Source organism: Schistocerca americana, chromosome X (assembly GCF_021461395.2).
Source record: "Schistocerca americana isolate TAMUIC-IGC-003095 chromosome X, iqSchAmer2.1, whole genome shotgun sequence".
Lineage (NCBI taxonomy): Eukaryota > Metazoa > Arthropoda > Insecta > Orthoptera > Acrididae > Schistocerca > Schistocerca americana.
Window position 1 is genome coordinate 115,924,601 of NC_060130.1, and position 24,336 is coordinate 115,948,936.

At 46.2% G+C, this 24,336-nt stretch overlaps 1 protein-coding gene and 1 pseudogene across 1 annotated transcript in view; both read left to right on the forward strand.

Moving 5' to 3' along the window:
- The window catches only part of LOC124554834, a 1,124,719-nt gene that overhangs the window by 135,226 nt on the left and 965,157 nt on the right, over nt 1-24,336 (forward strand). The gene's annotated exons all lie outside the window — the stretch shown is intronic.
- Nucleotides 1,570-1,687, forward strand: LOC124557037 (annotated as a pseudogene).

The window sequence follows — 24,336 nt, forward strand, 5'->3', positions numbered from 1 at the left end:
ACGTAGCAGAGCATGGTGATACGTGGTGATCACAAACCCCTTTAGGAAGCATGTTCTGCCATTTGTAACGTCCACGGTACCGTCACGAATCCCGATGACTTCTGACTTCAGCGTAGTTATTGTCCTTGAATAAAAGTGTCACTTCTGTTCGTCTCATTGCAGTTCTTTCTATCTCCGGTCTAAGTTTCATTGAGCTCTGTTACCAGGCAGTGACTTCAACGGTCGAAGGTTCGAATCCTTCCTCCGGCATGGATGTGTGTGATGACCTTAGGTTAGTTAGGTTTAAGTATTTCTAAGTTCTAGGGGACTGATGACCTCAGATGTTAAGTCCCATAGAGCTCAGAGCCATCTCAGCTTTTTGAACCAGGCAGTGACGCATCACGCGAAAGTTACTTCCATCCTTAAGTTTTGCACACTAATGTATTTTGAAACTCCTGTATAAAATTCTTACAGCTTTCGTAATAAACTTAGTTTGTTCATTCTTCTGACACTCTTTGTTTTCATAAAATCAGGAAGTCTATTGTTGGACGAACTGTATATCGTCCAAAATAATGGTCCTATAACCCTCCCTTGGCTCTTAAGATTCCTTCCTGGTAAGAATGAGATGTGTTCTTTATGCCAGGAACTCCATCTAATTAGAAAATTGAGCTAATACTCTGTACTTGCATTTTTCGCTCAAAAGGTGACATTTCGGAACTCTTTGGAACATCTTCTGGAAGCCAAAGAACACGGCATGAGCCTAGGCGCCGGCATGTAGTGCTTCTGGGTATCGTTGAAGAGCAGAGCGAGTTGGGCTTCACAAGGTTTCTCAGTCTGTAACTGCCTGTGTTAGTAGTACTTCCGCACGGTAGGAAATGGATATGGACTGTGCTTGTTATGTTCGGACAGAGGAAATGGCCTCTGTACAGCTACAAGCTTCATTGGCCACCGTTGGCAGGCTTCGGGCTGTTCTCCCAAACAGATCAGAGGAACAGCTGACAGGTTGCGAACCAAGAGCCGTACGCATTCACAAGGGGAGGCTAAGACGTTCGGATCATGGATTTACTTCAAAGTTTCTGCGATTTTAATAGTCCATTGTGACACCATAATGTTTAAGAGGTAAGGAGTACTACCTCGGCGATTTCAAGAAAATCGCAAGAGAAGTCTTAAGCGTCTTTGATGAATCGGTGCGTTACGACTAAACACGAACCGGTGGCGGTCCTGCGGTTAGCGTTAAAGCTCCGTAGTCGGTGGAGGCCTATATCTAGTCCCGCTAATCTGTCTTTTTTTTTATTTCTTTTTTTCAACACTAGTCATATTATTTAGTACATATTACACTTGAAAGGTAATATAATGGAAGGACATACGTATTTGCATTAATTTTTATTGAATTTCGAACGTTATTTGCCTGGTTCCTAATTTTTATTATTACTACAAATGTTATGCGACTTCGGTTTCTATAGGGAAGTTAAAAACTTAATCGAGCGCCTTCACACTTGACAACGAACGATAAATTGCTCTTCGTGAAGATGTTATTAAAATACATTCATTCGTTCATCGCCGATTTTCGGCACCGATATTTACGAAAATGCCAACGGCCTAGCCGCAGTGGTAACACCGGTTCCCGTCAGATCACCGAAGTTAAGCGCTGTCGGGCTGGGCTAGCACTTGGATGGGTGACCACCCGGTCTGCTGAGCGCTGTTGGCAAGCGGGGTGCACTCAGCCCTTGTGAGGCGAGGAGCTACTCGATTGAAAAGTAGCGTCTCCGGTCTCAGAAACTGACATACGGCCGGGAGAGCGGTATGCTGACCACATGCTCCTCCATATCCGCATCCGGTGACGCTTGTGGGTTGAGGACGAGACGGCGGCCGATCGGTACCGTTGGGCCTTCATGGCCTGTTCGGGTGGAGTTTAGTTTAGTTTTTATATTTACGAAAATGTTGCGTTCATCCAAGACTTCTTAAATAGTGGAACCCAGTACGTTGTCCGCATCGGCGAGTGTTCATCAGAGACAAGGTTTTCGTCAGGAGTGTCACATGGAAGTGTGATAGTACCGCTGTTGGTCTCTATGTACATAAATGATTTAGCGGACAGGGTGGGCAGCAATCTGCGGCTGTTTGCTGATGATGCCGTGACGTACGGTGATTCGAAGTTGGGTGACTGTAGGAAGATATAAGACGACTTAGACAAAATTTTCAGTTGGTGTGATGAATGGTAGCTAGCCCTAAAAGTGGAAATATGTAAGTTAATGTGGATGAGTAGAAAGATCAAACCTGCAATGTTCGGATACAGTGGTAATAGTGTTTTACTTGACGCAGTCAGATCGTTTAAATACCTTGGCGTAACGTTGCAAAGCGATGTGAGGTGGAAGAGCATGTGAGAACTGTGGTAGGGAAGGTGAATGGTCGACTTCACTTTATTGGGAGAATTTTAGGAAAGAGTGGTTCACCTGTAAAGGTGACCGCATATAGGACGCTGGTGCGACCTGCTCTTGAGTACTGTTCGAGAGTTTGGGATCCGGTCCAGGTCGGACTGAAGGAAGACATAGAAGCAATGCAGAGGCGGGCTGATAGATTTGTTATTGGTAAGTTCGAACATCACGTAAGTGTTACGCAGATGGTTCGGGGACTCAAATGGAAATCTCGGGAGGGAAGGCGACTTTCTTTTCGAGAAACGCTATTGAGAAAATTAGAGAACCGGCATTTGACGCCGACTTGCTGGACGATTATACTGCCACCAACACACATTCTGTGTAAGGACCAGGAACATAAGATACGAGAAATTAGGGCTCATACGGAGGCATACAGACAGTCCTTATTCCCTCGCTTTATTTGCGAGCGGAACAGGAGGGGAAGTGACAAGTAGTGGTACAGGATACCCTCCACCATGCACCGTACTGTGCTTGCGGAATATCTACGTAGATGTAGAAACTGTTGGAAAAAAGAGAAATTTTTCAAAATGTTACCGTGGTTTATTTTTCCTTAGAAACTCTGAAGATTCCTTTTGCATGCGAGAAAATTGCATTCGTTGAATGTAGCAGGTACAGCTTCAATTTATGTTTTCCGTGTCTGTATGAAAAATACAATCATGTAACTTGAAACGTCGAAAGCACATCTGACTATTAATCGTACATTACCCTCATATTCTGGCATATTGTAACTCACTGTAATCTTGAGTGTTATTTACACCTATATTTACCGATGTTTGACATCAGCCCTCCAAGACCGTTCCTCGCCCTTGAAACCTCTGTCTGCAGTTCGAAGCGTTCCGGTGCAAAGCAGTTCTCGGTACTTTACCCCACTGCACGTAGAAGGAACCACGGAAATCACGACAGGCATACTTTTCAGGAAAATGTTACGCATTTGGCCGTTTACTTGTCGATAGTTAAAATATTTATTGTGATGATAATTTTTAACAAGCAAGCATAAAGTTGGAAATTCGATAAAAGTTCATGCAAATACGTGTGTCTTTTCATCATATTCCCTTTCATATGTGATATGTATGAAGTATTATAAGTAATAGCCCGCCCGGCTAGCCGCGCGGTTTAAGTCGCTGCTTCCAAGGGTGGAAAGCGTGCTGGTCCCCAGCAAGAATACTCAAGGCGGATAAGTGTCCAGGTCCGGTGTGCCGGCTAGCCTGTGGATGGTTTTTAAGGCGGTTTTCCATCTGGTTCGGCGAATGCGGGCTGATTCCCCTTATTCCGCCTCAGTTGCACTATGTTGGCGATTGCTGCACAAACAGTCTCCACGTACACGTACACCATACTCTCCATACACCACACACTCTTTCACGCATACCTTTGGGGTTACACTAGTTTGATATGAGACGTTCCCAGTGAGAGAGAGAGAGAGAGAGAGAGAGAGAGAGAGAGAGGGGGGGGGGGCTCCACTGGGGGCTGAAGAGCACAATAGCCCGGGGTTCGGTGTGGGGCGGCGGTGAGGTGGGTGGATTGCTGGGGCCTGTTGTGGGGTAGTGAACCACTGAGTGCTAAGCAGGAACAAGCCTCTCCGTCGTTTCTAGGTTCCCGGTTTAATACACACACATACAGATTATGAGTAATGTTAAAAACTGTAAATAATAAAAGATGAGCGGGACTGGCCTAGCGATCCACAGATTACGAACGCTAACCACATGACAGCCTCCAGTTCGTGCTCAGGGTCGCAACGCGTCGGCGCATCATGGACGCGTAAAACTTCTCTTGCGATTTTCCCGAAATAGCCTATGTAGTATACCTTAGTAGTCGCACATTACATTGTCCTAACGAACTACTAAAAGTGTAAGTCGTTTGAAGTAAATCCATCATTCGAACGTCGTGGCCTCCACTTGTAAGTACGTTTGCCGGGAGGTCCGAGGTGCACAACAGACTCTGCCGTTGGCTAAGAAAGGACAGGGTACAAATTGTACCTTGTGTTGGAGCGAATGAAGCGTGACTGCTGACTGCCGGCTGCCACGCACTGTGCAGGCTCAGCTCAATGTTTACAATATCGTACACACAAACGATCAAGGTCCTCTAATACAAGACTGAACATAAACAATGGCCCGAAAACGAATAAAAAGTCTCCCAATCTATGCACTGCTCTGGATTCCGGCTTGCCCATTCTATAGTGAAAACACCATTAAAATAATCCTTTTTTTACTAACGGCAGCACATTTGTCTCTTATCCAAGTTATGTTTGTAAAAAGTACATATTTACTGTTTACAGTCGCGAGTTTGTCGTATGTTCAAAAGCCAAACGCTAAGAGGACGGTTGAATAATATTTTGTTAGTGCTGGATTTGGCAGCTGCTGTTCATTGTGTGAATGATAAAAACAATGACCCATCCGTTGCTGCAGTGCATTTTAATTTATTTTCTCGCAGCTAGTTTATGTGTTAGGCCATTATCAAATGATCCATACGGAATTAGATAAATACACTGAAGCGCCAAAGAAACTAGGCAACGGCCTTGCTGCAGTGGATGACCGGGTCCCGTGAGATCACCAAAGTTAAGCGCTGTCGGGCGTGGTCAGCACTTGGATGGTGACCAACCAGGCCGCCATGCACTGTTGCCTTTTTCGGGGTGCACTCAACCTCGTGATGCCAATTGAGGAGCTACTCGACCGAATAGTAGCGGCTTCGGTCAAGAATACCATCATAACGACCGGGAGAGTGGTGTGCTGACCCCACGAGGATGACAACGGCGGTCGGATGGTCCTGGTAGGCCACTCGTGGCCTGAAGACGGAGTGCTGCTGCCAAAGAAACTGGTATAGGGTTTGCTATTGCTTACGCCTTTGTCCCACAGTTGGCAGAGTCGGAGTGGCTACAATCGTATTTGGCAAGGTTAATTTGAAGGGGTGGCTGGATGCCATTCCTGCCACCAGGACGGTATCAATGTACCTGAGCTGTCTGCGTCTAGTGGAAATCATGAAATAGTGCGAACATTTTTCAAATGTCTCTGAGTCGTGTAACTGAGGCGAGATATGGGGACCAGCCCAGTATTCACCTAGTGGGATGTGGAAAACCGCCTAAAAACCATATCCAGGCTGGCTGGCACACCGACCCTCGTCGTTAATCCGCCGCGCGGTTTCGATCCGGGGCCGGCGCGCCTAACCGAGTGCAGGAAGCAGCGCTTTAGCACTCTCGGCTAACCTGGGGAGGGTGGGGAAAATAAACAGGTATAGGCATGCGTATTCAAATACAGAGATATGTAAACAGGCAGAATATGGCGCTGCGGCCGCAACGCGTATATAACACAAGTGTCTGGCGTAGTTGTTAGATCGGTTACTGCTGCTACAGCTATCGAGATTTAAGTAAGTTTGAACGTAGTGTCATAGTCGGCGCACGAGCGATGGGACACACCATCTCCGAGGTAGCGATGAATTGGGGATTTTTCCCGTACGACCATTTCACGATTGTACCGTGAATATCAGTAATCCGGTAGAACATCAAATCTGCGACAACGCTGCGGCCACAAAATGATCCTGAAAGAACGGGACCAACGACAACTGAAGAGAATCGTTAAATGTGACAGTAGTGCAACCCTTCCGCAAGCTGCTGCTGATTTGAATGCTCGGCAATCAACAAGTGGCAGCGTGTGAACCATTCAACGAAACATCATCGATATGGGCTTTCGGAGCTGAAGACCAAATTGTGTACCATTGATGACTGCACGGCACAAAGCTTTACACCTCTCCTGGGTCCGTCAACACCGACATTGGACTGTTGATGACTGGAAACATGTTGCTTGGTCGGACGAGTCTCGTTTCAAATTGTATCCAGGGGATGGACGTGTACGGATATGGAGACAACCTCATGAATTCATGGACCTGCATGCTAGCAGGGGACTGTTCAAGCTGGTGGGGGCTCCGTAATGGTGTAGGGCGTGTGCAGTTGGAATGCTATGGGACCCCAGTACGCCTAAATTTAACTCTGACAGGTGGCACGTACGTAAGCATCCTTTCTGATTACCTGCATCCATTCATGTCCATTGTGCATTCCGACGGACTTGGGCAATTCCAGCAGGACAATGCGACACCCCACACGTCCAGAATTGCTACAGAGTGGCTCCAGCAACGCTTCTCTCAGTTTAAACACTTCCGCTGGCCACCAAGCTCACCAGACATCAAGATTATCGAGCCTATCCAAGGGACTTTCATACATCCCGGTGACTTCAGTGTAATTATTGTCTTTGAATTAAAGTGTCATTTCTGTTCCTCTGACACTGTATTTCTATCAGCTCCCTTCTGTATTGGAATGGCTTGCAGCGTGCTGTTCAGAAGAGATCTCCACTCCCTCGTACTCTCACGGATTTATGGACAACCCTGCAGGATTCATGGTGTCAGTTCCCTCCAGCACTACTTCAGACATTAGTCCAGTCCATGCCACGTCGTGTTGCGGCACTTCTGCGCCCTCGCGGGGCCCTACACGATATTAAAAAGGTGTACCAGTTTCCTTGGCTCTTCAGTGTATGTCTGTTTAACATGAAAATATGGTAACATGAACGTTTTTGTAGAAATTACATTACGTATATATTAAGCTGGTGTTAATATCATTTCTACATTTTAAAGGCTGTGGAACTCAGTCAACAAAAAATACCGCGGAAGCACTTTTGAATTTGAGTAAAATGAGTGAACCTATTTACAGGGTGATTATAGCCACATTTTCGTTATTAGAGTGGGCCTCCGTGAAAAACGAGCGATCGCAGTACACTGAAACTTTGTGGGACCCTTTTTAAGGAGATGAGCAAGATAAATAAAGAATAAAGCAATGCAAAAAACATCTTGATTTCCACATGAGAAGGTAACGTATGTTAATGGCGTAACATGTGTACGTTACAGGTTACAAAGATTGCTCTATGTGGCGACCTTCTGCGTTCACGACAGCCTAGAACGGGTTGCACATTGCGTCCAACATTCTCAGCTTTGGCAACAGCGACTTCTTCAACAATTTGAGGCTCAACTGGCTGTCGGCCTCTCCCAGCGGCAATTCCCCATCGCCAGTTAATTCGAACTTCCGAATCATGTTCTTCAAACCCGGTGCACCGAGAGGACCTCACTGTATTCCTTTAATGTGTCGATACTCGTAAAGAGGATCACAACTGTTGTGGATTGGCAAGAAAGTCAACCCACTATGAGAGGAAGCCGAAAGGCACGCGTTTTAGCTCACGCAGGCTGGCGTGAGGTCTGGAACAGGTCAAGGAAATGAGACTAGCAAAAAAGGACGTAGCTGTGGAATACTTAACTTTAATCCATAAATGGTGAACATCACTCTTGACGGTACATGTTTTACAGTATCAATAGTAACTTGTAATGGCGCCTTGCTAGGTCGTAGCAAATGACGTAGCTGAAGGCTATGCTAACTATCGTCTCGGCAAATGAGAGCGTAATTTGTCAGTGAACCATCGCTAGCAAAGTCGGCTGTACAACTGGGGCGAGTGCTAGGAAGTCTCTCTAGACCTGCCGTGTGGCGGCGCTCGGTCTGCAATCACTGATAGTGACGACACGCGGGTCCGACGTACACTAACGGACCGCGGCCGATTTAAAGGCTACCACCTAGCAAGTGTGGTGTCTGGCGGTGACACCACAACAACTATTGCCGTTATTTTGGTAAAACAGCTTTACGAGTAAAGCCCTGCTCACCACGTCCAGACCCATGTTGTCTGTCTGCAACTGTAAGTCCGCAGCTCGTGGTCGTGCGGTAGCGTTCTCGCTTCCCACGCCCGGGTTCCCGGGTTCGATTTCCGGCGGGGTCAGGGATTTTCTCTGCCTCTTGATCACTGGGTGTTGTGTGCTGTCCTTAAGTTAGTTAGGTTTAAGTAGTTCTAAGTTAGGGGACTGATGACCATAGATGTTAAGTCCCATAGTGCTCTGAGCTATTTTTTTGCAACTGTAATACAAACTGATAGTTGCGCTCCAACCCAGTATCGGCGCGTACCGGCCAGTTATGACACCAACACTTTAGACAACGCAAATCGTGCAGCGCACAGTCTGAGCATCGTTCCTATGGAGTTGGGTATCCATACGATAAATAGTTTTCTATCTACACTGGCTCAAGTAGCGAGAGTGTAATTATAACGTGGTGGCAGATGACTACGACAATCCATGTAACTGGCCAGATACAAGGCATACTTCCAGCCTTGTACCTGAGGTGCCTTTTCATGACCCCAGTTTTTCATGTTAAGGACATCATATTGTTAGTACATGAAGAACGAATGCTAATTTTGCATAATAGCCTAAGGCCCGAAGAAGTCGTACCAAAGTTATAATTTATAAGACAGTACAGTTGCGTACGAATTACGGCTTTGTCGTTTTATAATTATTACTGAGTTAGTTTGACAGGATTAACTGCTACACACCCATGGCAAATCGAGGTCCTAGTAAGCACTGGTCCAGCCCAACGAAGAGTTTCAGACGGTGCTTTCGTTGAGCAATGTCTCGCTGGTAAACACTTTGCGGTTGTCCCGGTAAAACCCGCAGGCACAGACGAAACGGATGATAGCTAACTACAGAGAAAAAAACCGTACGTAAATAAATATGCCCTCGTTGTGAAACGGGGTTAGGGAGTCCACGTTACAAGATGCACGATTCTCAAAACTGTGTGACTATGAGATGCTTGCGTTACTTCATCTAGCAATCAGGAAAGCTAAAAAGACGAAACATACGGCTCTATGACTGATTAATATTAAATTGGATGTAAATGATTAATATTCTGCAGTAAGAAGGGTCAGATTATGAGCTAAGATTTTTATAACACACGTGAAGTTAGCCGCACCGATGTCACCCTTTCCCATCTCTCTTGTCGCCATCAACAACACAAACATGACTCTTGAAGTCCACATACAATCATCACTGGTAATCTCGCGATACAGCACTCATACAAGGAGCTTCAAGATGATTCGTACCATTTCATAAGACTATATCTTTCATATGGACGAAGATGGACACTTGGGGTTAAATTTAGCTTACACATAGGACTGCAAAGTTTTTATTTTCAAAAGGTTCAAGCTATAGTTCTCATGTGGATGCACATACAACTTTGGGGCACAATTACGTTTAGGCTTAGTTTCCATTTACCTTTCACATATGTTCAATTTACCCTCCACAGGACGACTGACAAATGTCCAGACGACAGTTAAATTCGTTAAATGCTTTTTGGAGTAGGCAGTGTCTGGGGTTGTTTTTGCATTCTTGCTGTTGTTGTGCGGCGTCTGAGAGCAAAGTTATTGGAAGGGTAGGCGCATATATGGAGGCTTTCGAAACTCTCAGAAATAAAAATCACATATCGTGAGATGTGACCTCATAATAACAAGCAGTATATTGAAACTGCTGACGTCATCGTCCAGCGCTTTGTGCAGCTCTTGAAGCGGAGAACGCTGTTGAACGAACGAACGAACGAACGAGCAGTCGGGCTGGTTGCGGCATTGGCAAGCACATCAACCTGGAACTTGCAACTAGCACCAAGTTAAATTATTGATTTTGATGAATAAGTTAAAAATCTACCCCAAGTTTCTATTCTTAATTATGTAGAATGTAAACCTGTAGTCTTGCGAGTCGGATCAATTCTTTTGAAGTTTTCTGTTCATTGTGCATACAGAGAAAACCTTTCCGATTACACACCTAATCCCACCATTCGGGACCTCGCCTCTGTCAGTATCAAACGTCCACGTTTTGTTTGTAACGCAGACGATGCTCTTAATGTTGTTATTTACGGATTATCACGATTTTTTCTGATATATGATACAGGTTCGCAGCTCGTGGTCTCGTGGTAGCGTTCTCGCTTCCCGAGCACGGGGCACGGGTTCGATTCTCGCCGGCGTCAGGGATTTTCACCTGCCCCGAGATGACTGGGTGTTATGTCGTCATCATAATCATGGTTCATCCCCATTACGGTCGGAGGAAGGCAACGGCAAACCACCTCCATTAGGGCCCTGCCTTGTCCGGCGGTGAGGGTCTACCGCATCGTTCCCCTTCTCTCTGTCAAGAATCGTGGGACTTCATTTCCATATCATCCAGAATTTGAATAAATCGAAATCATTCCTCAGGAAGGAAATCGTTACTTGGCTCGTGGACCTTATTGTTAACGATATAGGTGTTCTAAAAATTTAAGCAATTTTGTATTACAAACATTATTCGTTATAGGGAATGTCTGTGTGTTCACTTACTTCGTCTAAACAGAAAATTCATGAAAAATGAGTGTGATTAAGGTCAGAATAATCTAAACACTATTCCAAGAACCCATTAAAGGAAATATGACTAATCTGCATCTACCACATATGAAAGATGTTGCAGACAGTCGTCTGTTATATTAAACTAAATTGCCCAAAAAAGTTCTGCACAATCTGCTTATCAGTGCAAATTTGTGGCCTTAGATGCAAGGCGAGCAGAGAATGAAAGAATAAACCTTATAATATTAAAAAAAAAAAAAAACAGATAACTTCACTGCGAAATAAAATAAAACAAAACTGAATGAAGGAAGTTAGCTGTACACGATGAAGACGCTGATGCTCAGTTCTACCACTCTTTCGACGGCGCCCTCCTGAGGTCCTCCAATATGTGCGGAGGGTTCCTGCGGCAACACTCTGCAAGTTCCAACTGTTCCCAAGCCTGCTGATATCGGTTCATGTTAGCAGATTAATGGTGGCCATTAGTTCGTTGAAATAATAAACTGTACTGCAGAAAGAGCACAGCTGGAAGATAGTCAACATGTGGTTATGTACACTCATGTGACTAAAGTTGTGGATTAACGATATGCACAACAGATGGCGGTAGTATCGCGTACAGGAAGTATAAAACGGCAGTGCATTGGCTGAGGTGTCATTTGTATTCAGATGATTCGTGTGAAAAGGTTTCCGACGTATTCATGACCGCACGACGGGAATTAACTGACTGTGAACGCGGAATGATAGTTGGAGCCGGTCGCTTGGAATATTCCAGTTAATAAACAGGGATTTTAATATTCCGATGTCCACAGTGTCTAGATTCTATCGGGAATACCAAATTTCAGGCATTACCTCTCACTACAGACAACGCAGTGGCCGACGACCTTCACTTAACGACCGAGAACAGCGCGTTTGCGTAGAGCTGTCAGTGCTAACAGACAAGCAACACTGCGTGAAATAACCGTACATATCAATGCGCGAGTATGACTAACGTATCCTTCAGGACGGTGCGGCGATATTTGGTGTTAATGGGCTATGGCTGCACACGACCGACACGAGTGCCTTAGCTAACGGCACGACATTGCCTGCAGGGCCCTTCCTGGTCTCGTGACCCGATTTCAGATGTAAGAGCTGATGGTAGGGTTCGAGTTTGTCGCAGATCTCAGGAAGCCATGGGTCCAAGTTGTCAACAGAGCATTGTTCAGGCTGGTGGTGGTTCCATAATGGTGTGGACTGTGTTTACATGGAACGGACTGCATCCTCTCACTGTTCGGCTACTTGGAGACTATTTACAGCCACTCATGAATTCATGTTCCTAAACAACGATGGAATTTTTATGGATGACAATGCGCCATGTCACTGGGCCACAATTGTTCAAACTGGTTTGAAGAACATTGTGAACAGTTCGAGCAAATGATTTGGCCACTCAGATCGACCTACGTGAATCGCATCGAACATTTATGGAACATAATCGAGAGGTTAGTTCGCACCCAAAGTCCTGCACCGGCAACACTTTCGCAATTATGGACGGCTATAGGGGCAGCATGGCTGAATATTTTTGCAGGGGACTTCGAACAACTTGTTGATTCCACGCCATGTCGAGTTGCTGCAGTACGCCGGGAAAAAGGAGATCCGACACGCTATTAGAAGCTACGTCACTGCTTTTGTCACCTCAATGTAAGGTACAATGCTATTAATAGCGTAATCTAAAGACCACATCTTTTAATTTTTGCTGATGTACAGAGAGCATGAAGGAACTTTTATTATATCAAGTAAGGCAGCAGCTCACTCAAATAAAACGCACTGTTAGACGGAGTCAAACACGTTCGCTTACTCGACGAACTTCTGCACCCTCGTCGCTGGTTGGTTGTCATTCTGCGGCCGGGGACCGCAACCCGCGCTTCCGAGCTGTGGTTATTTGAAATATTTGGCTCGATTAGACGTCCCCTACTGCGCTCTGACTTAGCACTTCGTTTTTTTTTTCATCTTGCATGTAGGTATCCAAAAGAAGGAAAATATGGCTGAAAAAGGGAGACTTGTTAATACTGTACTTAATATTAAGAATTAGGAAGCCTTTTCTTATAGTATCTGCAGTTTAGTCTCATAGGGGAGCGAAACGGACAGTGAAAAGTACAGATTAGAAGACAACAGAAGCTTTCGAATGTGTTGCTGCAGGAGAATTCTGAACATTAGATGAGTAGACAGAATAACAAATGAACAGGTATTGAATAGAATCAGGGAGGAAACAGTTTTATGGCATTACTTGACAGAAGGGAGAGACAGGTTGACAGGCGTTGTCCTCAAGCATTAAGGAATAATTAGTTTGGTAGTGGATGCAAGTGTGTGGGGTTAAATTTGAGACTGACATCGAGGCTTGAATGCAGTAAGCCGGTGGTATATAGTGCAGTAGCTGTGCGGATATGGAAACACTTGCACAGGGTAGAGGAGCGCGGGCACCGGCGTCAAGCCAGACTTCGAAACGATGATAACAAAATCTTAAACTGTTCCTAAATAATGAAAGAGGGACAAGGAAATTTATATTCAGTTTAGAGCAGAAAAACAGTATATAATACGAATTGTGTTGTATTATTCTACGAGGATTCGGGATTGCAGCCACATCATGTTGACTTCTTGCCACAGTATTTCGGCTGGCAACAATCCAGACATCCTCAGGTGAGTGTCCGCCACGGGAGACTGCTAGTTCACGGTGTCGGCTTTACAGCAAAAATTGACGCGGAAACGCATGCGCATTGGCGGCCGTCACAGGAGCGTCCTCTATCGAAATCCGTGTCCTCCGCGAATACTGTTTGTTCCATCTGCGGCGCGCAGGCGCATGTGTAAAGGTGAAACAAAAAAAAAATATTACTACTCTAAAAATTTATATAAATTTATCGAAATAAGATATAGAGCTGGGCTTAGTGTTATTTTAAGGGAAACACATCAAGCTTTTTTATCTTAAACTAAGGATGCTGTATGTGGCTTCCGTTGGTTATCCTGTACACATCCCATCGGAAGTCAATATCTTCCCAAACTCGTTGTTGCACTGCAGGTGTAACTTGTTCAGTGGCGGCCCTACGAAATCGATGAGGATGATCAAGAACGAAATATTTATGTCATTCAAAATGTTGCACCACCCCACTACCTGACTGACGTCCGAGACTTTCTCAGTGACCGCTTTCCAGGTCAATAGATTGGCCGTGATGCGCCAATTGCACGTCCGCCACGGTCCGCAGACCGACACCAATCGTTTTTTTTTAATGGGCATTCATCAAGGATATCGTGTTTGTACCTCCTGTGCCGGTTTCTCTACCTGAACTTAGAGCAAGAATTTACGCCGCCACGTTGTCAAAACGTTGTCTCACTCGCTCAACGACGTCGTCAGTTATGCTTGGACGCTGATGATTTCCCATGTCTTACCGGACATCCTGTTTCTACAAAACATTTATGCCACTCATAACTAACTAGGAAGAACTTTAGCGTACTCGATACGGAAATTACACTGATTTTTTGTCGCCGACTTCGATTCTCCAAACCAAAACACAGCCAGCACGCTCGGGTCCAGTGAAGGCAGCCATCTTTAGTGCAACTGCCGCTAGCTCTCCTTACGGTGCGATGCGGCACTAGCGAACTCCCCGGACAAAACTTGATGTATTTCTCTACAGATTGACACTACAATTACCTCTGTAGGAACTATGAACTATTTTATACGAATTTTCAAAGTTGTAAGACTTACACCCTGTACGTGAATGCCCTCTATCGGAATGCGCTCTCGCGTTGCTAAGAACAAACGTCAGATGTCTCCAGACGTGTCATTGTGAGTAAAATGTTTTCTCTCAGAAGAAATTAGAGATCACTGGGTCCCATGACTTCTCCAGTTGAAAGCCGCCGTCGCGATTTATAAAATTTTGTGCTAGATGTATTTCCACAGATTCGTTAATTACTGAATCCCAAAAAGATCTCGCCGGAACCAAGATTTTTGTGGCAGAATAATCCATAGTGTGTCCCATGATAATACCCACAGCTACGGCGAAAGATGAGTGTGGCGCTCATGTTCAATGTACCTGCCATGTACCGTGCGTGTCGTCTGACATGTGTAAGCTTTGAGACACTGCCAAGGAACTTTGTAAATCCCGGCCTTCTGCAGACCCAGATCGTCCAGTGCCGGATCGAGAAGGGCACTAATATTCGCCAGTGACCGGAAGCTTACTTTGACTTGATGTTTCCTTAGGATTCTGCCAACTTTAGACGGAAGGTTACCGACATACGGAAGGAATGCCATGGACTTGAACAGCTTCTTATCTTCTCGATGTTGTGGATGACCGCATTTCTTCCACCTTAGCGCTATACTAATCTGATGTGGAGAGTAACCATTATCTTTGAACGTCGACTGTAGATGTTCTAGCTCCTTTGAAAGGCTGTCTGTGTGTGTGTGTGTGTGTGTGTGTGTGTGTGTGTGTGTGAATTCCTAAGGGACCAAATTGCTGAGGTCATCGGTTCCTAGACTTACATACTACTTAAACTAACTTATGCTAAGAACAACACACACACACACCCATGCCCGAGGGCGGACGCGAACCTCCGGTGGAGAGGCCGGGCTGAATCTACCAGAAACAACAGGACCCTGATGCACCAACGTTCTAAGGGCGCCAGTAGTTTGTGAAGGGTGATGGCAGCTCGACTCTTGCAGCTAAAGGTCTGTATGTGTCGGCTTACGGTAGACAGAACGCCCTAATAACTCATCCACTCTGCTAGTAACCAAAACGTTCAGAAACTGTAAGCAACCATCCATCGTAAACTGGATGTTCTTGTAGACTGAATTCAGATGTTGCAAGAAAAGTGACAGTTATTCGTCACCATTGTTAACCTAAGAATATCGGAAATGGCAATTTGGTTTACAATAACGATTATCTCCTTCACTGATTTACACTTTAACCGTGCCAAATTACAGGACAGATTCATAGTCTGAGTCAGTCAGTCTCCCAGGCGGATATGTTGTGATAAAACGGCACAGGAGGCTGCGTGGCGCTCGTCGTGAGTGATGCACTTTAAGAAGAGCCACAATAACAACGCGTTCCGGCTACCCCCGAGTGAGTCAGCAGCTGAGGCGGCGGTGGTCTCTGGCTTCCTGTGCGCCGCTGCTGTCTCCCAGAAGCGCGACCGCAGCCTCCGATAAGGCACTGTTGCTCTAAGGACCAGCCTCACGGCTCAGGGCGGCAAATTTATACACTGCTTGCCATTCAAACTGCAGCACCAGGAACCAAAGCAAATAACAAAATTTTATTTATTGTGCGTGTACAATACAGAATGGCCCATTTATCCGCCGGCCGGGGTGGTCGAGCGGTTCTAGGCGCTACAGTCTGGAACCGCGATACCGCTACGGTCGCAGGTTCGAATCCTGCCTCGGGCATGGGTGTGTGTGATGTCCTTAGGTTAGTTAGGTTTAAGTAGTTCTAAGTTCTAGGGGACTGATGGCCTCAGAAGTTAAGTCCCATAGTGCTCAGAGCCATTTGAACCCATTTATCCTGACGAGCCGAAGTAACCTTTTGTCCAGAATACGAGGTGTCGAGTAACGTGGAGACATTAACCACAGTGACTGATTTTCTTGTAATTTTGTTCGCTACGAAGATATGAACAGAACATTACATTTTTTATTCGGTAATACAGTTAATCTCCTCAAGACCTGTACAAAAAGTATCACAGTGTACCACTCGCATAAACATGACGTTATTAAAAACGAAACACAAACCTGACTTCGCCCCTCCTCTGTTGGAACACAGTGAAGATACCCTGGGTAGTATAACTCGTCCACTTGATGGAGTTGGCAGTAAACAAACGGAAACACGAGGCACACCAGTCATCCAGTCAACCGCTTCAGCTGAAGGTTTATGCGAGTATAACCCACACTGAGGAAGATTAGGCAGGTATGCTAATCATCTAGGAGTGTGTAAGTCAGCAAAACAGTAACTGCAGTAAAGTTTTATCGTTTACAGTAAGGGTAGATGTAGTAAAACCAGAATGAAAAATGCACAAAACTAGGCGAATATGATCTGGGCTCAGTTAGCGATGTAAAAGAAGGGAACTGGATTTTCCACTTATCTGGCATCTACAGAGACATTTAAAACATCTCGACATATCCACGCAAAATTGTTTCATTACACCCTCAGGAAAAAATTCACTTCTTGAAATTTTATCCCCAAAAAATGGTTAAAATCGTCTGAGCACTATGGGACTTAACGTCTGAAGTCATCAGTCCCCTAGAACTTAGAACTACTTAAACCTAACTAACCTAAGGACATCACACACATCCATGCCCGAGGCAGGATTCGAACCTGCGACCGTAGCGGTCTCGCGGTTCCAGACTGTAGCGCCTAGAACCGCTCGGCCACCCCGGCCGGCAAATTTTATCCCCAGAGAAAACCTTTTTCAGCTATTAGGCGTTCGCTCTTCAGCTACATACCGTTGTACACTCAAGCTCATAAATTAAGAATAATTGCAGAATGTGGTACCACACAATGTGGTACAGCACAAAATGCTAATAGCATAGGCGCATAGGGAACACACACAACACAGGTCTGTAAATCGGCAGTATTGGTGATAAGTTGAGGAAACCGTCCCGAAACACATGTGCTACAATGTTCAAAAATGTTCAAATGTGTGTGAAATCTTATGGGACTTAACTGCTAAGGTCATCAGTCCCTAAATTTACACACTGCTAAACCGAAATTATCCTAAGGACAAACACACACACACACACACACACACACACACACACACACACACACACACACACACACACACATGCCCGAGAGGGGACTCGAACCTCCACCGGGACCAGCTGCACAGTCCATGACTGCAGCACCTGAGACCGCTCGGCTAATCCCGCGCGTACATGTGCTACAAAACACCACTGTTTCCTGCGCATATACCCCGACATCAATATTAGATATGATCACCATGCACACGTACACAGACCGCACAATGGGTTGGCATGCTCTGGATCAGGTGGTCGAGCAGCTGCTGGGGTATAGCCTCCCATTCTTGTACCAGTGCCTGTCGGAGCTCCTGAAGTGTCCTAGGAGTTTGGAGACGTGCAGCGATACGTCGACTGAGAGCATCCCATACGTGCTCGATGGGGTTTAGGTCTGGAGAACAGGCATGCCACTCCATTCGCCTGATATTTTCTGTTTCAAGGTACTCTTCCACAATGACAGCTCTGTTGCGCCGTGCGTTATCATCCATAAGGAGGAAGGTGGGAGCTACTTCATTCCTGAAAAGGCGGACATACTGGTGCGAAATGACGTCCCGATACACCTGACCTGTTGCAGTTCCTGTGTCAGACATGCAGGGGTGTACGTGCAACAATCATAATCCCACCCCACACCATAAAACCATGACCTCCATACAGGTCCCTTTCAAGGACATTAAGGGGTTGGTATTTGGTTCCTGGTTCACGCCAGATGAAAATCCGGCGAGAATCACTGTTCAGACTATACCTGGACTCGTCCGTGAACATAACCTGGGACCACTGTTCCAATGACCATGTACTGTGTTCTTGACACCAGCCTTTACTGGGCCTCCACGGGTCAGTGGAATGCACATTGCAGGTCTCTGGGTGAATAAACGTTGTCTGTTCAGCCGTCTGTAGACTGTGTGTCTGGAGACAGCTGTTCCAATGGCTGCGGTAAGGTCCGGAGCAAGGCTACCTGCAGTACTCCGTGGCCGTCTGCGGGCACTGATGATGAGATATTGGTCTTCGGGTGGTGTTGTACACTGTGGACGTCCCGTACTGTAGCGCCTGGACACGTTTCCTGTCTGCTGCAATCGTTGTCATAATCTTGAGATCACACTTTGTGGCACACGGAGGGTCCGTGCTACGACCTGCTGTGTTTGACCAGTCTCCAGTCGCCCTAGTATTCTACCCCTCATAAAGTCATCAATATGTGTTCTTTGAGTCATTTGGATTTTGTACGGATAGCATCGGAGGGTACTCCTCAGTGCCAACCAAACAGCAGTGTACGGAATGCCGGTGCGACGTGCGACTGCACGAGCGCTAACTTCCCCGTGCATAGACGAACCCTTTACAATTTCTTCCTGAACTGTCTCAGCAGCATTACGCCTTGTGCTCGGTCGGCCACTGTGGGGTCTATAGTCTAAACAACCCGTGGCTTCGAACTTCGAAATCATTCTCGCCACAGTTGCATTTGTCAACGGACCTTTACCCATTAGAATCCCCTTCCTATGGCGATAGGATCGTAACGCTGAACTAATACAGCTTCACTAAAAGCGCCTTTTCAGGTAACGTCAACATGCTGCGACTGCTGGCGCATCTGATTCTCTCTCTCATTACAGCTCCTTTTATGCACGATTGTCATGCGCAGTCACTGACGTTATGCTGACCAGCGCCATCTGTCGGACATTTTGTGAAGTTTTTTTTGTTTTTTTTGTTCTAATAAAACCCCATGTCATTCCAAGCATGTGTGTCAATTTTTACCTCTCTATTTACATTATTTCGTGGTTTATCAAGTTTTCAAATTTATATTGACTTTTTGATCACCCGATATTTTTACCCGATTTTTACCCGATGTATCAATCTAATCCGAAACTTCAGATAGACCACCCTATACATACATCGGGTAAAAATAGTGGGTAAGACAAGTTAAGTTCGTAAGCTCAAAGGGGGACAACAAATGATACTACACATGACCCCTATCCCCCGCCCCCTTGGGTGGGGCGGGGGCAACTTCTAAATCTTAAATGGAAACCCCCATTTTTTATTGCAGACTCGGATTCTCTGTAAAAATGTAATCAAGTTTTGTCTGAAACATTTCTTAAACCATTAACAGATGGCGCTGAAATCGAGAAAAATTAAAATTGGGGAAGAACTCCGATTTATTTAGAATGATTCGAGAAGGACACATCAAATCGATACAAAATGTGCACCAATTCTTGCATTACCCCAAATTAAACTATTTTTTTTTAGAAAATGTATCCTATCTGCCACAGTTTTTGATGCAGGGAGGCTTAATGGTATTAAAATCTCCTTAGGAAACTCTTTACAATTGCATTACTCACCCGACTGTGTGGCTACCGTGGCCAAACTGCCAACTATACTCAGTATACTGATCTGTCTTTGGACAGTGAATAGAGGAGGGACTCCCTCTAAAATGTTTCCTCAGAGGATCAATCACGTGCCGTGAATCATATTCGAGTGTACCTTCTAATACTCAGAACGCCCCAATGGGCAGGAGGATCCTCGAATAATACGCCTAAATAATTCGCTAGTCATGTTCGGTACAACGCATGGTGGCGGTAGCACAAGTTCAGAGCACTTTCGGGCGCGGCTTGCAAAATGTAATACAGCACCATGCCCTTCAGCTAGTTGATGGCATTCGTTCTGGTAGTGGGAAAGGAAGCCGTATCTGGGTTTAGGAGTTCATCCGGCGTGATAGACTCTGGCTGCCACCACAACAGGAGTGCTAGCATATGTTGAATACGATCCCAGCAGCTGCCCGTCACAGTACACGTCAAGCGCTGCATGCCTGAATCAACGACTGCACAGTGCGGGCACAAAGGGTCGTCAGTGAGATGGATGGATGGAGGTGCTGGCGTGTGGCTAATTTGCCGTTCACCATCACATACCACAAGGAACGAGCGTATGTGGGCTGGTATGGGGTGTGGATGACTCGCCGCACCCTGCTCCATCTGTCGTTGTTCAACGTTATTATGGGGTTGTCGTACCTGATAGATGCAGTAGTAATATCTCGTGCTCGGCGCCCTCGTCACTGGTATGTCCTCGGTTATGTAGCTCAGTTCGACCAGGAAATCGCATATGTGGGCAAGAGATGGAGCTATGTGGTCCACAGCGACCGGTGGTCGAAAATCTCGGGGCGCAACAATCTGTAGCAATGTCCCCGCCAATCTGGTGTTGGCCAGAGTCCATGCGAGCCGCATCGTCCGTAGGTATAACGCCCGTATGCGGTTGTGGACATGAGTCACCCTGGGCCCCCTACCAGTGGAGGTCTCGTTAAAGTAGTGTAGCGGACTTTTCATATGTGACCTGCACTCACAAACTGACTGTACGCTGCCTGGAAACTGTGTGCCACGGTGACTGTTAGGGGAAGAATGTGTGCAAAATAGTTAAGTTTGGACACTAGGTAAGTGTTGACATAACGTATTCGAAGAATCATATCCATATTGCGGAATCTATCACGGAGCAGCGCCCGTGTCCATTGTAGTAGCCGGCGATATGTGGCTGTCGCAGTTCGGCGAACTGTACTGGAGAACTGCACCCCCAAATGCGTTCAGTGAGGGAACCTTTTGGAAGGGGATCGCTGTCGGGTGTAGAAGGCCTCTCCCGACATCCATGTACGTCGTCTTGCACATGTTGACGACGCTGCCTGATACTGTGCCATAGAAACACAACCACTGAAGCGTCACTCGGATTTCGTCACCCGACCGCATCAAGAGCACCACGTTGTCAGAGAAGTCACCACATCGGAAGGACACGTCTCGAAGGCAGATGCCTTCGTCATTGGCGAAGGCCCTGCAGCGCTGGTTCGAGGGCCGCCGCGAATAAGATTCCTGTTAAAGGACATCCCTATCGCACCGACCGTCCGAGAGTGGTGTGTTCAGTCTGGTGGCTGTTGACTATAATCCGGGAGCGCGCCCCGTGGATTAAACATAAAATCACCCTTGCTGACGCTTATTGAGAGGCCCAAGGCCCATGCGTTCGAGCACGGCGCGAAGGAAACCGTGGTCGACACGATCAAAGAGGTGATCAAAATCGAGGGCGACAAGGGCGCCTCGGAGGCGGCAGACCACCGCCAGCACTGTGACGTCGCGGTACGCACCAAATGCCCCGTGGATGCTGTTGACACAGCGTAAACGTGTCTGGTCAGGATGGATCACGTGTCCGATGGTGGCCTGAAGATGTGTGTAAAGGATATGGGCGAAAGTTTATAATCCGCGTTCAGGAGCGTAAGAGGATGATAGTCGTGACAACGGTGAGAACCGCTCCGTTTGGGAAAGGGTATCATGATGCCTTCGAGGAAATGCGTGGGGATGGTAAAATCGTCTTCGAGGAGATCTTGAAACATTTGAATCCACTGAGCGCCCATCAGAGCATAGAAAGCGCGGTAGAATGCGTTCCGTAAGCCGTCCGGGTTCGGTGACTTGTTCAGAGCGCCACGTGCCAAGGTCACTGTTAAGTCTTCAGCAGTTAAGGGAGCCAGCAGGGCGTCGTCCTGGGCCACTACTCTGGGGTCAGGCAGACCACACAGGATGTCTTCGTACTCGCGAACAGTCTGTGGGTCCTCGGCGTACAACGTCCTGTAATGCTAAACAAATGCCACAGCGATGGCTGACTGCGGGTCGACGCGTCCACCCGCTGCCGTCTCTACTGATGTTATGCGGTGGCGTGACGTGATAAACAGATGCCACTTCGGTGGGGATGGTATCCTGCAACCTCGCACGGACTCGGGCTCCATCAAGCTTTTCCGCGGTGAGACGGAGTAGGTGAGCTTCGAGACGATTAACCGCTGTCTGCCGTTCTCGTGATGGCGGCTGTGTCATTAGTCCCTCAGCGCGACTCGCCCGACCTCGCCCGACTCCAACGTACCATTTGGCTATCCATGCACGACTTGCAGCCAGACCCAAACCTCCACATGTCGGTATATCATTCGACAGCTTGTGGTTGCCCCTATTCGCAATTGCGAATATATTTTATTTATTTCATAACGCCTGTACATCGTAATCAGAATAACACGGGCACTACAATATCGTATTTATCTGCCGATACCAGGAAAGTGACTTTCAATTACAACGTCTGACCTGTACGGGAATGTACATAATGGGTGTACGAGTACAGGTCCTAGACGTGTGGTTGACGACATATGGAAGTTTGTGTCTGGCCGTGAGTCGGCACGGATAGCTAAATGGTGAGGCGACCACTCGCGATAAGCGGGAAATTCGGGTTCCAGTCCCTGTCCGTCACAACTTTTCACTGTCATTCCATTCTACAGCTGATGGTTGCCCTTATTCGCAATTGTGAATACAATTAATGTATGACTATCAAAATAGTCTCATCTACTGCAAACTTTCTGCTTTCCATACTTTCAAAGGTGGTGGTATGTACCAAAACAAGAAAAAAATGTCCAGTAAACATGGGCTGTAAATTGCATACCTTAAGAGTTACGAACACCTCTTCATATTCGCTTCTGTGAAACATCTCTTCTACTGAGCACGTGGAAATTTTGGTCCATACTACCTCCTCCTAAATTATGGAGAGCAAAGAGCTTGCAGGTGGTATTTGTTTCGTAGTATCGAATATAAAGAAATGCTCACAGCTCTTAAGCTATGAGTTTTAGAACTCATGTTTGCACAAACTTTTTTGCCTCTAGTATTGTGTTCATTCAAATGTATGTGTTTACGGTATTGACTATGATACATCCTGCATTATTTTCTGTGGAATTGGAAAGAGCCTTCCGAGAGGACTTCAGTGACAATATATGTGGAACTTGATCAGACAGGGCAAGATAACAGGGCTGCAAACGCGGTCAGCAAATGGGGTCTCACAAATATTCACCCCACTCCGGAGTGGCCGAGCGGTTGTAGGCGCTACAGTCTGGAACCGCGCGACCGCTACGGTCGCAGGCTCGAATCCTGCCTCGGGCATGGATGTGTGTGATGTCCTTAGGTTAGTTAGGTTTAAGTAGTTCTAAGTTCTAGGGGACTGATGACCTCAGAAGTTAAGTCCCATGGTGCTCAGAACCATTTGGGCCACCCCACTCTACCAAATATAAGCAAATACGAAACTCGCGTACGGTCCACATTTTTATTATTATGACTGTCATAAAAATGGTTAAAATGGCTCTGAGCACTATGAGACTTAACATCTGAGGTCATCAGTCCCCTAGAACTTAGAACTACTTAAACCTAACTATCCAAAGGACATCACACACACCAATGCCCGAGCCAGGATTCGAACCTGCGACCGTAGCGATCGCGCGGTTCCAGACTGAAGCGCCTAGAACTGCTCGGTCACTGCAGCCGGCCGTGACTCTCATATCAAGCGCTGAAAATGATGAGCTTGAGCAACAAGACATGATATAAAACGATTTCGGACAGAAAATACTATATGTTTAATTTCATCTGTACTTATTGCAACGGAGGCCGAAGTTGTATGGCATTTTATTTCTTCGACAGTCGTCGGTATTTGCTTGTAGACCATCTGTTTTAATTTCCCAATAGACAAAGTCCAGTGGTGCTAAGTCTGGTGAACATGAAAACCATTTTGTGTTTACCGAACGACCGATCCAGTGATCTCAGATGCTCTGTTAGGAAGGTCTGTAATAATCAGTCCAGAACGGACGGAACATCCGACATTTTGGTACAACATGTCCAGTAGCCCGCTGTAACATCTTTGTCAATAACTGTAGATAATCGAGGGTATTTAGTCTCATAAATAAAACAGGACCAATGACGCGATTCTAAAACGCTTACACAACGTGTTGACCGTCGAATGTCGTTGTTTAACTACTTCTCACAACTAGCCTGGAGTTTCAGCTGACTAGTAGCGCATATTGCGAAGACTTGATTTATCCATGGTTTATTAACGACGCTTCATCCGTAAATAACAATTGCATATAAACGCTCCATCACTTAGCACGTTCCGTTTTGTTTTGTTTTAGGGCGCTAAAACAACTGAGATCATACACGCCCAT